Source organism: Nipponia nippon, unplaced genomic scaffold (assembly GCF_047370975.1).
Source record: "Nipponia nippon isolate SJK-2023a ecotype South Korea unplaced genomic scaffold, ASM4737097v1 scaffold_5, whole genome shotgun sequence".
Lineage (NCBI taxonomy): Eukaryota > Metazoa > Chordata > Aves > Pelecaniformes > Threskiornithidae > Nipponia > Nipponia nippon.
In genome coordinates this window covers 76,915,677-76,932,887 of record NW_028262369.1, presented here as the reverse complement: position 1 = coordinate 76,932,887, position 17,211 = coordinate 76,915,677, and the positions used below count along the sequence as shown (strand labels likewise).

General features: G+C 38.3%; 1 long non-coding RNA gene across 1 annotated transcript; it reads right to left on the bottom strand.

Moving 5' to 3' along the window:
- Positions 1-677: 677 nt before the first annotated feature.
- LOC148052347 (uncharacterized) lies at positions 678-10,296 on the bottom strand. The gene is made up of 3 exons (XR_015698651.1): positions 10,174-10,296; positions 4,389-4,536; positions 678-836 (listed from the first exon to the last, which is right to left on the bottom strand). It is a non-coding gene; the product is annotated as an uncharacterized LOC148052347 (long non-coding RNA).
- Positions 10,297-17,211: the final 6,915 nt, after the last annotated feature.

The following is a 17,211-nucleotide window of genomic DNA, read 5'->3' as shown; positions in this document are numbered from 1 at the left end:
ATACAGTATGACTGCACTGGTAGCCGCCATACTCACACTGAAAACATATATTTTATTCTTTCTTTGTTACACTAAATGGTACATTACCCTAGTGCTGTTTTCCTTTGCATTCCAGCTGGCAACTTATTGATTAGGGGAACACTTCTGAGCTTCTCCCTCCCATGCAATAATCTTTATAATTTCACATTTCTAAATGCTAAAAGTGCACTAATGCAAGTGGGAAGAGTTTCCTCTGCTATTTCACATACTTACGGAGAAGATATTATCGATTCATATGCTCTGTTCTGAAAGTGCTTTGCAAAGGCCGTAAGTAGTATTATTTTCATTTTAGCAAGCAGGAAAATGGCACACAGATTGCCCAAGGTCACCCTGCAGATCAGTGAGAGAACCAGGATTAAATTCAGATCTTCTGGGTCTCCGTGCAGAGACTGTTCTGCTGAGCTATTTTTGGAAGGTCAGAAACCTCCAAATGAAGCATAGCCAGGATACACAACACAGTATAAAAATAATTTATGACATTCAAAACATTTATTCTGTAGTACCTTTAATGGCTATAAGCATGAAGTGAGTTCTTTGCGTTAACAAAAGAAGAGCTGAAAGAAGCAAAATTTTAAAATGTCAAGCTGAAGAAGTTTATACCAGTTTAACTCCTACCTCCTGGACTCTAATGATGTTAACAACCCAAGCACTGTGTGCAGCAGCAGCTGAAATTTTGCTTGCACAAATTTTGCATTGAACTCTGGGTCACGGAGATAATCTTCTTTTACAGTTTTAACAATAACTGCAAAAATGCATTCCTTATCAAAATTAATAAGCTTTTGCAGAAATCCATCTACCTAAAGAAAAAAAAAAGGAAGAGACGTGTGAAGATTTACTAATCAGGTAATAAAATTTGAAGCTTGTGGAAATTTGAGTATGTGCCACAAAGATACCAGCTTGATAAGTTGTGGTTAAGTGGATAAGTTCTACCAGCAATGGTAAAAAAATGGTTCAAATCTGCTTTTTATATATATTTTGTATGTTAGTTTGGATATTTCTTCTGACACTAAATCTGTTCTTCTTTCCAAACTTTCCCTTTACTGAAGTTTATTGTGACCTGAGAACACAAGTCTGTCTTTACCAATAAATTGTCTCCCACTCTTTTTCCGTATCTCCCTCATGTAACCGCAGTATCCTGAGGTTTAACTAGTAAGACCTAAAAAATGTATTAGTACAGACAAAATTAAATAAGTGACCTCACATACACAGAAAGCAAAATACAGTTCACATATTTCATTGTTTTGTTATGTTTGTTAAAAAGAAAAAAGTAATTACGAATTCTAAAGGGCAACCTGAGGGAATATTGCAGTTTTACTTCAGTAAGACTGTCAACATGTAGCATATAACACTCAGTTCTGGCCTTTACTTTTCATGAGCAACTCCCACTGACGTCAGTATGTTCAGACTGACTGCAGGATACTATTTTCCCATGGCTCCTATTGCTATTTTCAAATGGATAATGATGTTTTTTTAAGCCCACAGTTCTGAGTATCTTTAGTATTAGGCATGACCTTTTTATGCAGGCTTGTTCTCTGATCTCAACAAGTCTTCTGGGTAATCTAGCAATTTGCTAACAACAGTCTCATAAAGAAAAACAAAACAAAGCTTTTATTCTACATGCAAGCTATGCAAATATTGTATATCTCAAAAACGTGTTTTGCAATCACTGTTTTAAATGTCTGTGATCCTAGGGATATTCTAGCTGTTCCAGACATCGGAAACAATTAATCTCTGGAGACAAACATTATTTAATTGGACTAATGACTGATTTACTAACATGAACTCCACTTGAAACGTGCAATAATTTATTTCTTTTATTCACCAGGGACTGTCGTTTTTCTGAAATAGATCAGTAAGAAACCAAAGTAACAAAATATTTTAGATTCATTACTTTGCAGAAATGTAACTTAAATGTTTAATCTAAATGAGGTATTAACTCCAGTGGTCAATCTTTAACTTAATTTTAAGCAACAACTTGATTTGTCTTATTTTCTTCATTGATCAATAGATCAAACTAGGTCTTCCAAGTAGTGGCATGAATAATCCCTGCAATAGAACTGATTACAGAACTATTAATGATTAATAACTCAGGATAAACTAAAACTCCACCTATGCAGTAGTCAAGATATGATCTTCATACATAGGGTTTCCTGGCATGCCTTGTGTTCCCACATGGGACTTCTGCAGAAGGCTGCGTGTGCAGCCCTGAACAGACACTGCCTTAAAGCATACTGGAAGACAGACAGCAGAAAAACTCATACCCTTTTGAGGCTTTCAGCAGTTTTATGGTCAGCTGTAACGGTCAATTATTTTACTTTTTAATTTCAGTATGCGGTTACTTTGTATGGCCATCAACAAATTTCCAGTCACTCCTTTCATTGGAAGACTGGGGTTATATTCTCAAAGATACAGATAATGACATCTGAAGAGATCGAACCCTAAACATGTGTTCCCCCACACCTGTCTCAAACAATTTTAAACCAGTAAGGACCACTATCATAAGCCTTTGATTTTCCATTGCACCAAGGGGAACAGAGCAATCTGCAAAGTGTATGTCAGTATCTTCTTCACCTCAGAACTGTCAAGCGTATTTTTGTAATTACTCTGTTCTTTACAACACCACCAAATTAAAGAGAGGCAGAGCTAGCATGCTTACTTCCTAACTCAGAACAGCATTTTGCAGTCTAATATGATGGGAAGTGTGTCTTTTTCCTGATGTGCATTTTGAACTCTCTTCATTTATATTTTCAATCGTTTAAGTTTATATAACCTGGGCTAGGCAGCGCATAACTGGAGAAAAGAGCAGAGACTAGAGGCAGGAACACCGCCTTGACACTGTAAGTGTCTGCTATACTATGATTGCAGTATTGCTACTGGGGACTGTCACAACACCACTCACAATAACTGTTACTTCACCCATCTGAAGGCATCCAGTGTGTCATCTAGTCTTATTCTCAGCCTAACCCGTCGGCAGAGGTTGTGCAGTTACACTGCTCCTGGCAATTAGAAAAGAAATCCACCATATTTTTCCTCCCATGAAAGCTTCTGAAAATGTTTGCGCTTTCCCTTTCAGGGATGTGAGGCACAAAGAAAATTCTTTATCTTCTAGGAAATTTAGTATCTATATGTTAAAGATCCATTTAGCGTTAATGAAAAAATGCCCTTTCTCTCCACAGTTAACAGCTATTGATATATAACAACTGTAAGTCTTTGGAACCTTACTCTCTACTCTGTATCTCATCAGAGCTACTACAGAATGACTGAGGATCGGAACTTTACACAGAGTAGGTAGGATTCAATCTACCATGTCATCCCATGAAGCAAGGCTTCATCTTTAAAACGTGCTGGTGCTTAACTGGGCCTCAGAGCTTGCAAGAGTTGCAAAGGATGCAATGTTGAAACCAAACCTTTGGTGCCTGACACCATCAGGTACATGAAATTCATCAGCATGATAAGTGTTCCCCTCACGCAGTATCACTAGCCATCTTTTTTACGTGGTATGAAATTAATCCTTCACTTGAAGCAACTTTCTCTTGGACACTGTATCTTATTGCTTGGTGATGAATGGACAGGATGTGCTACAGAGGAATCCAGCACAAAGGAGAAGAGGCAATGTAAACAGGCATGCTGTAAACCTCCCACTATCTACCTCTTCGGCATTTCAGCACTGCTGTCACCAGCTGCTCAGCAGAATGATAAAAGTTAGTATTTCCCAAGCCTCAAGGAAAGCAAACGGGAGCTTTTTTTCCCTTTTCACACGTGGGCATTATTTGGGAATTGCAGGCCTCCAAGGCACGGCCAGAACAGGGTACACTGTCGGGTAGGTGTTGGCTCCTCTTACGACTGCCTACATAAAGTACATTACAGCAAGCAAGGCTGAACGCTCTGAGTTCGCAGCCTGTGGTTGTCTGACGTAGGAAAGTCCAAACAAGCCTGATAATGACAGCCCTCTCAAGAGCTGTCACAGAGCTGCATTAATAGTACATATTAGACTGAAATTTCTGAAGCTTCTTTGGAGAAAGATTTTCTGTGGCACCCATCTGGGGAATCTGGGTTTTTGATGTACATCTTGGAACCTTTATGTTTCCTAAAAACAGAGTGACGTTTAAGAAGCATATTCTTTGGCAATGCTTAAATATGTCACATTTTGCAGAAATAAGATGGCAAAGGGGCTTGTAATTAACTTGGGAACATTTTTGGAATTTGACAAGCTCTTGCCATTTCTGTGATCTTTGATATTTTCTTGAAATATCACTAGAAAACCTATACCTAGCAATAAAACCTCATTTAGTTGGACTGTTCAAATAAATCACATTTCTTAAATGTGCTCACATCACTTTTTCAATTACCTTCTCCAGGTATATCTTTGCAGTTTTCCAGCCTCAGTCCTCTGGACTTTTCCCCCTGGAGACACAAGGCCCCATGGTGCTGTGTCACATTGGTTACAGCTCAAGTAGGTTCAGAAAAGTTCTCAGCTCCATCAGGCTTACCTAAAAGCTGACAAGATTGCAAAGCTCAGTTGTAAGAAGTATAGATCCAGAACTTACAACTGGGGGAAAAAAATTCTAATCATTCTACCTCAGAGCAAAAAACAGAGACACGTTATTGTATTTCAAATATTTAAGGCAGCATTTTCTGCATTAACAGCAGGGTCAGCTTTAGCAAGGTCATCTTCAGACTCTTGTAGCTTTTTCGTAACTTCTGCCTGACTAGCAACAACCTGGAAAATATCACACCTCCATTTTCACACCTGCTGTGGTCGTGCTGCATGGCAAACAATGTTTAGAAGCAAATATATTTACAGCCCAATGAAACCAACATATTTGCAACCTGGTCCAGCTCAGGAAACCCCTCAACTTCAAATTCAATTGCACAGGTGCAAATGACAGTCTATTTAACACTTGATTTAAATTTCAAGGTTTTACAAATTAAAGAGGCTTATTATATATGCCATACTTCTAGCTCTGAAGGATAGCATTTCTACATGAAAGCTACAAGATTTGTGAGTAGTCTATGCAGTTAAATAAAAACATAATTTTGACATCTTAAAGTTTAAGCATTATCATTCTAGGAAAAATTGAGGCATACAAAGTGTCAGTCACAAATATGATGAATTTGTATATTTGCAAATGAACAGGTTATTTGTTAATGCAATAAGGCAAGTATGTGAAATCTGTAACATACTGCCTTCTCTAATATTTTGCATCTCTCATTTCCATTAACACTCAATGAATACGCAATCTGAAAGCACAGAGAAGCGCTGTGAGGATGACTGTCACCAGCGTCAGTTATGCTAACAAATGCCTGGCATTTCAATCAAAAGGAATGCATGCACTGGACAGAATGAACCAATGGGAATTGATTCCCAACCAGATGCTGTGCCAAATCACTTGAATTTATGCCCAGTGGCAATTGTGCAATAGCTGGAAGTTTGGATGCACATCCCTCATTGTGAGTATGGTCATACTAAAAAGGGTGAATTAAATCAATGCAAAGCTGCTTTCAGTTGGATGTGAAGGCTAACAGAAATGTGTTCTAGTTCAAAGCAGAGGAGCAGACAGTGACACTTGTTACTAAACACTAGCTGGCAAACATGACACAAAGAAAAGACCTGAGGCAGCAGCCTCCATGTCGATGGGATGTGTATCACTGACGGAGGAAATCAAGAAGCTACCCTGTTTTCTAGATTTCTCATTTTTTGTGGCAGCAAAGGTGAAATTGGTGGGAAGAGGAGGAGGTGGGGGGCAGCACCACAGTGCAGAGAAGCCGTGTGCTCTACTCTCTGCTTTACCTTTAATGTAAAGAGAGAAGACATTGCTGGGATATTTGGACAAACACATAAAAAAGTAACAGGTAGAAAATCTTCTGTAAATCAGTCCAAAGAAACAAGTTTTGACAGTGCAACATTTCTTTTCAATTGCTTACCAGGTGCTTTATTCAGGATACAAAGGTGAGGCCCTCTCCCTGACCTCATACCTCTGACACAGAGGTAGAGTTGCCATTGTACCCATTTCTATCAGCCATGGAGAAATAGAACAGATTACCTTGTTCGGAAGTGCAGCCTTAAAAAAAAACCATGGATCCACAGGTATTCAAACAATAGAAATGCCCCATAAAATGTGCCTACTCCACACATTGCCTAAACCCTGTAGCCAGGCCAGCTTTGAACCTAGAGCTACTCACTTTTACAGCTGCTCTGAGCAGCCACCATCTCTCAGACAGAGAACAGCTGGGGAACAGCGACAGAGGATGAAAGCATTGGTCCTGCGACTTCCCTTCCAGGGGGATACAGCTTGAGTTATATCAGTATGAACGAATAAATTGCCACATATACATAAGTATGTATGCATAGATGTAAATATTATATTTAGGTTTATATATACACTGGCGTATTTATTTTACCATCATACAAGACATCAGCTCAGTTCCAGTTTATGTGGATGTTAATAGATGTATGTATATTCTGTTCTTATAATCTGTGATGACTTTTCCTTTATCAAGTTTTTCTCTGCACTGTCCTGTTTTGTCAATCTGTGCCTTGGTGTCTTTGTTTCTCTGATGAAGCTCTCTCTCTCAAACAGCAAGCTTAGACCTCAGCTCTTCCACCTAAATTATTACAGAAGAGAATTGGTAATTAAGTTTTAACAAGATTTAAATGATATTAAAAACAGAGAGTTAAAAGGAGACACTGCCTTGGGCTTTGTTGTAAATTTGTATAATTATTTTTAGTTCTCTGGAGGATGCATGATTATGTTTCTGTATTTATAAAAATATTGCCTTGGAGGCACCAAAATGAATTTTATAGTCCACTGATTTGCATATTAATGTTAGTCTTGTGGTGTCAAATGTATTTTTTAGCAAATAAATGTCCATGACAATTATCAAAATTTCCAAAGAATTTTATACTATTCTTAACCTAGATTAATTAATTTATTTTTTTAAAAAGGTATGCTGTAAAGACAAAGTAAGAAAGCCAGCACAGCACAGTGATAAATATACAAGAGAGAGATGAAGCAGAAGAACTAAAAAACCCCATGTATTAACAGTTTTTGATTATAACAGTTTTGGTAAGTAAGTGTTAAGTAAAGACTCGGGGTCTGTTCCAAAGCTCTTTGAAGACACTTGGGCTGGAGATTTTTAACAATACAGTTCTGTACATTTGCTTTCCTACAAAAACATGATCACTGTGAAAGATCCTGCTCTTGATCAAGTGTCCTTAGATAATTTTCAGAATGAGAATAAAAATCAGGGATAAAAGATATTACTTGCTACAGCCCAAAATCATAATCAGAGGCTGGAACGGTAATGTCCAAAGCTTGTATCACCAGTATAGCGAAAGCTCTGGTTTAATGGTGGAAGATCATGGATGTAGAGGCATCTCTTCTCTGCTGCTACATACAGGAAAGAGTAGTTAGGTTAAGACTTGTGTTCTCATTTATGAATCTACTCTGTAAAATCCTAATAGACTCACAGCTGGTTTTATCCCTTATTTGTCTTGCATTCCATAATTTGTAAGAGGCATTTTCAAAGCCAGAAGTCCTACTCCTACAGTGCTAAGAAAAGGTATAGGCTTTTGGAGCTTGTTTAGGCAATAGCAGAATAACAATAACGATATTGCACTAGTTCAGGATCCAGTCCTGTTAGGTATATGTAGAGAAAACTCTTACCAGCAGTCAGTCAAAAGACAATGAACTCAATGGGAGATTTCTTTGTGCATGGATGGAAAAATTACAATCATAGTTAACAGCAATCCATTTTGTTATCAAGATAAATCCATTGGCCTTGCAGTTTATCTCCCTAAGGAACTAATGTATTGTCAGCTGAAATAATGTGTTATTATCAGCGCAGTAATTATCATTGTAATAATCTTAAACAATTATTTGGATTAGAAAATTGTCATATTGTCCAAGTTTATGACGAGAGCTAAATACAAATTTTGTGATTTTTCCATACACAGAGTGGAGATGAGATGCTTGTTGTGTGCCAAAAATTAAAAGAGGAAGTGCCATCTAGTATCTAATAGTAGCAGATAAGGTGAATTTTACAAAAACGGTTGAGTGTTAGTTAGGCTCAGGGCAACACTTGTTAGGCCATAAATGAGCTGATTGCATGTTCAGAACTACAATTGCCATGGAGTCTCATTCAAGGAGATATTAATGATCATTATTTAACTGTGGCAAAATGGTGTCACAGAGGCAACGTATACCTGACACTCTCCATTGGTCCCTTGCAAGCATAACTCCTGATAAGTGAACTTTTGCCCTATATACATGTTAGCCAGAATGTTTAAAGTAAAAGCAAAAATACTTTAAAAATAAAAGTAAAATAAAAGATGAGCAGTTAAGACTGAGTAAAATGTTTCTGTGGTGCTTCAAGGTTGATTGCCAATCATGTATATAATCTTGAGGACCAAATGAGGTGGTCTGAAAAAGCAAGCACAGAAAATTCTTGTGTTTCTGTAAAATCAAGAAATCTTTGGTGGGTTATTCAGATCATTTGCACTTGGAATTTTGTACCCACAATCAACTGCAGGAAATAAATTACAGATGTGATTCTATGGAGCTTGCCCTTGCAAAGTGCTAAGCATTGGCTTTGAGATGAAAGGCAGGCAGGGGTTGAAAACTTCAGCTCCTTGGAGTACCAAAGACGAAGACAATAAATGACAGTACTGGTAATGGATGAAATATGAGCACACAATCACTGTTCTGCAGAGTAAGTCACAGCACATGGCACAATATTTATGCTAGCCTTGTGGTGGCTATGAGAAGATAGGCTGTGAAACTACCTGATCCAATATGAAGTCTGCCAGGCAAAGCTTCTCTTCAAAAATCTTTGATTAAATTTGAGCTAGCAGATTGAGTTGTACTGGTATGGACCTTCATATATATGAGGCTGAAATATTTTTGACTCAGACTCACATGCCACAAAACCATACTTAATATCTTGTAGTCCCATGATTTATAATATCTGACTACAGATAGAAAAGTATACTTACTGTTAGTAAAATATACTTAGCCTTTGTTTGCAGTGTAAGCCTTCCATAAATAAAGAGTAAAGTTTGAGGGCAGGACCTATTTATCTTCAAGGGTTTGCCAAAAATACAATGACATTTACACATACAAAGTTATAAACAGTAGTGCATTTAACAAAAAAAAGTATTTGGAAGAGCTACGAGTAGAGATGTAGCACCCGAGTGGCTCTAATGGTACTCCAAACTGAGGAGGAATCCCAGCTCTTTGAGTCTGTTGAGACAATATAAGTCTGCTCTGTCCCTTGTTCTGGGTTGCTTGCGTTGTGAACTATTTAGTTGTAAGGGAAGCGAAGGTAAAACTGCTGCTAGGGTTATCATTGATCTACACAAAAGCAGCATCAGAAAGAGGCACTGGAAATCAGAGTACACACAACAGTGTCTGTGTACCTGTGTAGCCACATTGCTAATGTATTACTATAGAAAGCTGATTTATTACCAACATCTTGTTCCAGGAGTTTGCAGCCCTGTTTCATACTTTGAATGCCTGATTATACAGAACCTGCACCTCTGGACTCTTTCTTTTCTGGGTGGTGTCATTTTGTAGTAATACATTATCAGTTTCCATCATCTGGTGATGCATTACCAGAATACATCAGAAAAACCGCTGGCTCAGTCTCTCAATCCTTGGCGTCCAGCAACAGCTGACTGTGATGATATATTACATGAACTCTTCAGTCTATCATTGTAATACATCAAAACAAGGCACTGGACTGAAGGTGTATTACTCAAAGAAAGGCAAAGCTGAGTGAACCTGTCCGGGACAGTGGTTCTGGTTTAATTATGGAACAGAAGTTACAGTACACTGCTCAGAGAAGGTTTGTTAGCTTCAAAATTTGGTGCAGTGGTAAAACACAATTTGCATTCATACCGATGATATTCTAGGAGAAGGCCATGTTGTTACTCAGTTTAGAGACAAACACCTCGACAACCAGAGCTCTGTCTAAATGTTGCAGTGTGCTCAGCTGCATATTTTATAATTGAGCCAAGTGGGATTTGAGTTCAACTGATAAACATAAGCATCAATTCCTATTCTTTTAATTTCTTTTTGGAAAACGCAGACAAGAACCTGGTATTTGAGTGTAGTAACTGAAAGAGCACCCTACCAGTTGGTTTCACTGATGCCTCTCTTGGTGGCACTCTCAGCAGGTTCTGGGTGATGTTGTGAGTCTGAGGAAAAGCAGCAGCAGAGGAGAGAGCCTGAGGCAGTGGCAGGGAAAGAGCTGGAGCTGGAAAAAGGAAAAATAGAAACTGAGACAATCATCAGCAAATAAATATAAAAGATTATTTAATTAAAGACTTTTCATAAGAGCTTAATTTACTGTAGCTATTTACATCAGACTTCACGTTGCTGGATGAACAAGAACCTCCCATTGATCAGGACTGCAGACTTGCCATAGGAGCGTCTTGGGCTATGAAACTGATGGCAAGTCTGTTTCCTCCTCTTGGGTCACAAGGGGTGCAGTAGAGAGAGTGTCTACATTTTTTTTTCCATTTAACCAGGGCTTCCTTTCTGTTCAAAAGACAGGAAATGCTCCCAAAATGTTCCGTCTGGTTTGGATTCACACAGAGAGTTAGAGTACGAGCTGCATGTGTCATCTGCAAACCCAGTGAGGACAGGCAGGGCATGATACGAAGTGCAACCAGTTAGAACTAAGACAGCAAAAAGGTCGGTTGCCTCTAATGCCAGAAGTATTATTTCTCAGTACTGTTTCAAAAACTCAGCTGCCTCACCGTTTTTTCCTAGCTCAAGTTCCAGCTTCTTTTTAACAGGTCTCAGGATAGCTCCCCACCGTTTTCTCTGTGTCCCCGCAATGTTAGCCAGCATGATCCCTTCCTTCTCCTGCCATGATCCCTCCTCTCCAGCTTCGATCAATGCCCTTAGAATTGAACACTTTCCTGATGAAAATTCCTGTAACCTTACTTCAGTCGCTTTCCATCCTGTTGTTCTATCTACACAAGGTAAACTTCGGTTGGTTTGATGCAGATAAACATATGCTAAAACGAGGGCATAGCATGATATTACTTTAATCTGTACCTTTTCTCCTGTCTCTGCTATTCTTCATTGCTCTCTATCTAAGAAGTAAAGAAAACTTTTTGAGTGAGAGTCGCAGCATCTGAATTTACATCACTAGCAGATAAAAAACAGTGATTAATTTCATGGTGAATTGGGAAACTGAGGGACATACATTTTTCTGCTCCATGTTTCTGTTCAGTAGAAGCAGCCAATATCTAATGTTCTTTAGCAGGTATTTGAGAACACAAGCTGATGGGCAGCAGTTGGTTTAGATAACATAGTATATTGCAAGCATCATGAATCAAAGACATATCTGAGAATGAGCATTTCACCAACGTATTATATTCATCAGGACAACTTTAACTCTATGTTGTTATTTATGAGAAGATCTAAACAGTCCTTTATTTACGAAAGAGATGTCTCACATTGATACGCATGACAAGAACCCCTGAATAAAACATGCAGCAAGAACAGATTAAAAGTGTGATCAGTAGTTAATAGACTGGACTAACATAGGGCTGTCACACCCACTTCTGTAAGCCTTGAAAATGGTCCAGTGTGTTATAGATTTAGTTGTGAATGTGGATGACGTGTCCTTTGCTGCAATATCTCACTGTGTTGGTGTTGTGGGAGGGTGCGAGTGAGGATTAAGGACAATAGAGACACGGGATGACACATGTAAACACTGGTTACAAAATAGCAGGAAGGAAAGGAATTGATTAATGGATGATATCCCATAAGGATGCCTCAGTGAGGGGACAGGTGAGACAGCTGCAGAAATAAAGAGTACCTCAGTGAAAGGATCTTCTTTCACTAGCTTGCTGGTTTTTAAAATATCAAAGTTCTGCTGAATTCACCTTTTCAGCACAATGTGAAAGAGCAGCCCCATAGCAGCATGGCAGCCTGAGGCGTGTACCCTCTTTGTCACACGATGCGGGAACTACTGTGACCTCCCCAGCTTTCCTTACTGATGCAGTGACTCCATCTGTCCCAGTAGGTAAGAACTAGGATTTTGTTACAGGAATGTAGTGATGCAAGTATGCTATAAGAGCCAGAAATGCTGTGTGGTTAGCCATTTCCCAGTGTCACCTTCCTGGTACTGAAATCAGAATAAACAGAAAATAATAATAGGGTACTGTCTAAACACATTGTTCAAGGAAAATCAGCAGATTAAGAGTTTATACTCTGGTTGCACTTGGAATATGTATCTTTGTTCAGTGGGAATATATCTGAGCTGTATAACTTCTTGTGATTGATTGACTGAAAGGGCCGGATTTGTCCGTGCTTACCTGATCTAGTTGAAGATGTCCCTGCCAATTGCAGGGGAGTTGGACTAGATGACCTTGAAAGGTCCCTTCCAACCCAAACCATTCTGTGATTCTATGACTCAGGCCTACCGATGTCAGGCCACACAGTGCCCAGTGGAAACTTCACACAGAGCTACAGAGCAAAGCTGGACGTAACCAGACTTTGACCGCTAACCCTCACCCCGTCCTTGTGCTTCACACTATGAATTCTGAATGGAATAATCTGGAAAGAACAACAGCTGCTGAAAAGTATATTGCACTTCACAGACAAAAAAGGTGAAGTATCTATGTTGGGGCACTTCAGCCTTCCTTAGACAAGACAGGAAAGGACAGGAGAGCTTTTGGAAGAAGAAATTAATTGCTCTGTTCTCTCTGGTGGATACTACCAAAGTATCACCTGGGACAGGTGTTATTGGGATACATGGAACAAATGATGCTTTGATAAATTATCATGTTTATACTCAGCAGCATTTTTAACCTGAAAAAAGTGTACAAGCCAGTCTGTGAACTCCATGGAGGACTTCACATATACCAGTGAATTATACAAGAAGCTCCTGTATATTGTGACAATAGCCAAAGCTAGGTGGCTAGTTAAGGACCTTGAGAGATTTGACAAAATCATATTTTTGTTATAATCTTTTCCCTGTTTTCTCTAATTGTCTTATTTGACTTCAGTGTACATGTGGTTAGTTGCCTAAACTGGTACCTAATACTGCAAGTTTTCCAGAACATAAATTTTCTGCTTCCAAGCACCATGCCCCCACCAACCTAGTGATAAAAATAGTGGTTATAGTGTGCACCTGTTCACACATATGTGTAAATAAACTCATCTTAATGAGCTGAATGAACCCATTCACTAGCCCAAGGCACACCCACACAGTAGGTCATTTTTAAGAGGCACACAGAGATGACAAACTCAAATCCCCAAAATGCTCATACAGCTGGATTTTGTCCTGACTTTTACTAGCCAGCAAATTCAAGACAAAAATGAACAAATCAAGGTCGACTGTCATGTGTATCTTCTTTCTTCCAGGAACTCAGAGCAATAAACACTCCAGAGAAGGTCACTATTTTTTTAACCTCATCTAGGAATCGACTTGAAGTTAGTGTGGCACTTGATTCTGGCAATACTCTCTGCAATATCAGTGCTCCATTGTCATTTAGTATTTGGACAGCTGAGTTGCTATATTGTTCTGTATCTATGAAAATAATTTCTTGTGTTGACTACACTTATTCTTTTCCTCTTCATTTATATGTTATAGATGATCTTAAGCTCATCAGGGATATTATTGTTACCTTTTTCAATGTACTTTGAAGACCAACATTCCCCAGCCACAAGTGTCAACATATTAAATGCTGTTCAGACATTTGAACATAATATACTCTGTTTCTAAGGCTTCCGTTGTATTACTAGTATGATAATTATTACAGCAAATGATAAAATACTGCAAAATTGTTTTCTCCCCCCTTAATAACATAAATAAAAGGAGCAATTAATTTCCTACAATAAAAACAGGCAATACAATAACGTACAAATGTGGAGTTTCTTCATTATTGCATCAAATTGCAAAACGGAAACATATAATTTCAAAAGGCTCATAAGCAAAAATGGAAACACAGCTGATGTTGCGTCAGCATGTAGTACAAAACTGTGAAGCTTGCACAGCTCGCAGCTAGTCTCCTCAAATGAACCAGTTAACATTTCTAAATGAAAATACATATCACAAAGAAGCTTCTCCTTTTTTAAAGGCCATACTTCCAGAATTTAAGGCAATTTTCCAGGATGTTACTTCTATATATCCATCCAGTACTACAAGCTTATAGCATCACCAGTTATTTTAAAACCTTTCTATCATGCATAGCTACGTCTGTAGCTTTATCGACACATCTCATGACAGATGACAATAGTGTTTTCAAATGGAATCAACGTATTTCAGAACTGATACACCTCATTCTACACCCCATATATTTACCAGATGTGTTTTTAAACCCTCTTTCCGCACTGGTATTTTGGTTTGTTTGGTTTTAGGTTGCTGAGAAAAGGTAACACATTTTCTTTGACATCTCGTGCAATTTTACAAGTATTCAGGGCACATTCCCTGCTTTGCATGGAAAATGTATTTGCACAGTTGTCAGAATGATGGACAGGGGGAGAATGATAGGAAGGAGCACTGATCTTTGCTTGTTATTACATACAATAGCCCAGTAGGAATCATGATGTGTTGGTGAGACAAACTGTGTCCCATTCTGGAACATATTAAGTTTGTCTCCAGGACACACATGACTTCACTAGGGTGTCTAACCTCATTCATAATAGATGCTAATCTTTTCAGGGCTGACTGATGACAGCACTTCCTGCCCTTCACGGAATTAGAGCTGGGTTTTATCAAAGGACTCAAACTGCCTGCTAATTAGACTAATTCCCTTCATCATGAATTATTTATTTCCATTGGTAACCGATCACTGTGACATTAATGGGTTCTGCTCAACTTAGTTTCATACTAATATACACTATAAGTTAAATGTTTAAAAACTCCTGATACTTCACTCCAGGTCAAGTGTATCTACACATAACTCTTGATGTTTTCAATAAAGTTTTGATAATTAAAGACTGTTAGAATAAAGTGCTCATTGCTAAGAAAAAAGAAAAAGAAAATGAAGAATAATTTTAAAATTCTGAAATCAAGTTAGGTTTCTTTTTTCCCAAAATGTGAGGTAATATATACAAATTTAGTTAAGATTAATAATAAGAAGAGCCCTCTACTGCACTGATAGGGTTTTAAGGCAATTCACAGAACTGAATGCACACCCTCAGCCAGAACATGTAGTGCCTGTGTATTCAAAATTCTCACCCAGTGCAAGAAGTTTTGGGGTTGTGGTATCAAAAGTAAGTTCTGTACTTAGGTAGCAAGTATCAAATATACAACACAAAATAAAGAATACCTGGACAGGCAGGAGCACTGCAGCCTAGTACCGCAGGGTGGAGAAGGCCAAAGGCAGACTGTGGGTCATCAGTGAGATGGAACTGGGAAAAAAACAAAGCATCATTCTGGGATGTCTTAGCAGCAGGATCTGAGCAGGACACCAGAGGTCATCTATGCAATATGTACAAGGTCTCAGCAAGAGAATTGATGGCTGGTTTTTAGCATCACTGTTCAAAAGTTCTATTATCAACTGAGAGAAAATCCATGGAAGAGCAACAAAAAATTAGAGCAACTTAGAAAACATGTCCAATGCGGAAAGATTGAGAATAACGTTCAGAAAAGAGATGAGAGTATGATGACGTCTTCACTTATGCAGAAAGATGTTATGGTTAGACTGGTGATCAGTTTTCTCCATGTCCACCACAAGCCGGACAAGAAATAACCATTTCAGTCTGAAGCCATGAAGATTTAACTGAGAAATTAGGAAAAGGTTTCCTAGCTGTCAGGACAGAGAAGCACATGTCCAACCTAGACAAGAAGGTGGTGGAATTCTCTCCACTAAAGGGATTTTGACCCAGACTGGATAGGTAGATGGGAAGGTTTAGGTGTATGTGAACTCAACTCAAGTCACAAAATTATTTTCTAAGGCACAAATAAATGTCAGCTCAGTCACCATAACATAAATTTATCTTACAAAATTCTTCTTCAGAATTTTGCTGTTTCTAATGAAAAAACTCCTGCTGAAAAGTTGTGATTATTTGAATATTTCTCAATTATAAGAAAATCTATTTTAGGAGCATTCCATACAGAATAACATTTCAATTTTCTATAATTTAACTGTTGGTCTTTTCCACTGTCATCACAGTGAAATTGACTTTCACACAATTAATTAATGGAATTTTTGTGACTCGTGCACAGGATAGTATAGTTCAGGCTGCACATTTCACAATGGCATTGTTTCCCATTTACCTGACATCTTTGGAGATCGAGAGACAACATACCACTTGGTCACTGATGTCACCTCTGAAGCTCTTCTCCTTCAGCAAAATTTAAAGACTTTTCACATGTTACAGAGCTGGGCTCAAAGTTCCAATACATTTTATGCATACTCATGACCAAATGGTGCATATTCTCACTCATTTCACAAAATAGGTTTTAGTCTGGTTTGATTATCCTGTCTGTGAAATATGAGAAAAATGTATACAACATGTCAGAAACATCAATAAGAGGCTTGTTTGGGGTAATATTTGTAATGATAAGGTGAGTTTAAAATAATAAACAGCAGAAGACAGCTGGACAGAATAGTTTCTATCCCTTAGCCTAATGAAGACTTGGACTATGGTATATTTGACAAATAGTCTTTCATGTGATAGCCATAAAAAAAACACATATCTTTCTAATCCATAGTGATAACACAGAAGGTAGATAAAAGTGAACAGAAATGATATTCAATAAGCCCATGTACATTTCTATCACAGTATGAGATACTTTGGCTGTGAAAATAAAGGTGTTATTTTTCCACTGTTGAAATAATACAGAATCAATGAAAGGCAACTGTGAGCCTCAGTGGCATCAAGGGGTTTCTGCTGACATTCACAAACCAAATGAGCAGAGCTCTGCTGGATTGAGATGTCACCAGAAACCCCAAGATGGCATTAGAGCCTTGTTTTTCTAAGTTGTGGTTTTTTGCGATAAACACATCCAAATGCCTTTTAATTTTAATTAAAAAGTCATTTTTTACACTCCTTTTCCTTTTTCCTCTTCATTTTTTTTTTCAGGTTATCTGCCCTGCTCTGACTGCCTTCCTCCTTTCCCCCACTCCATTCTCCTCCCTCCTGCCCCAACCATCCTCTTCTTGCCTTTCTCTTCTCATTCACCTTCTTTCTTTCCTGGTTC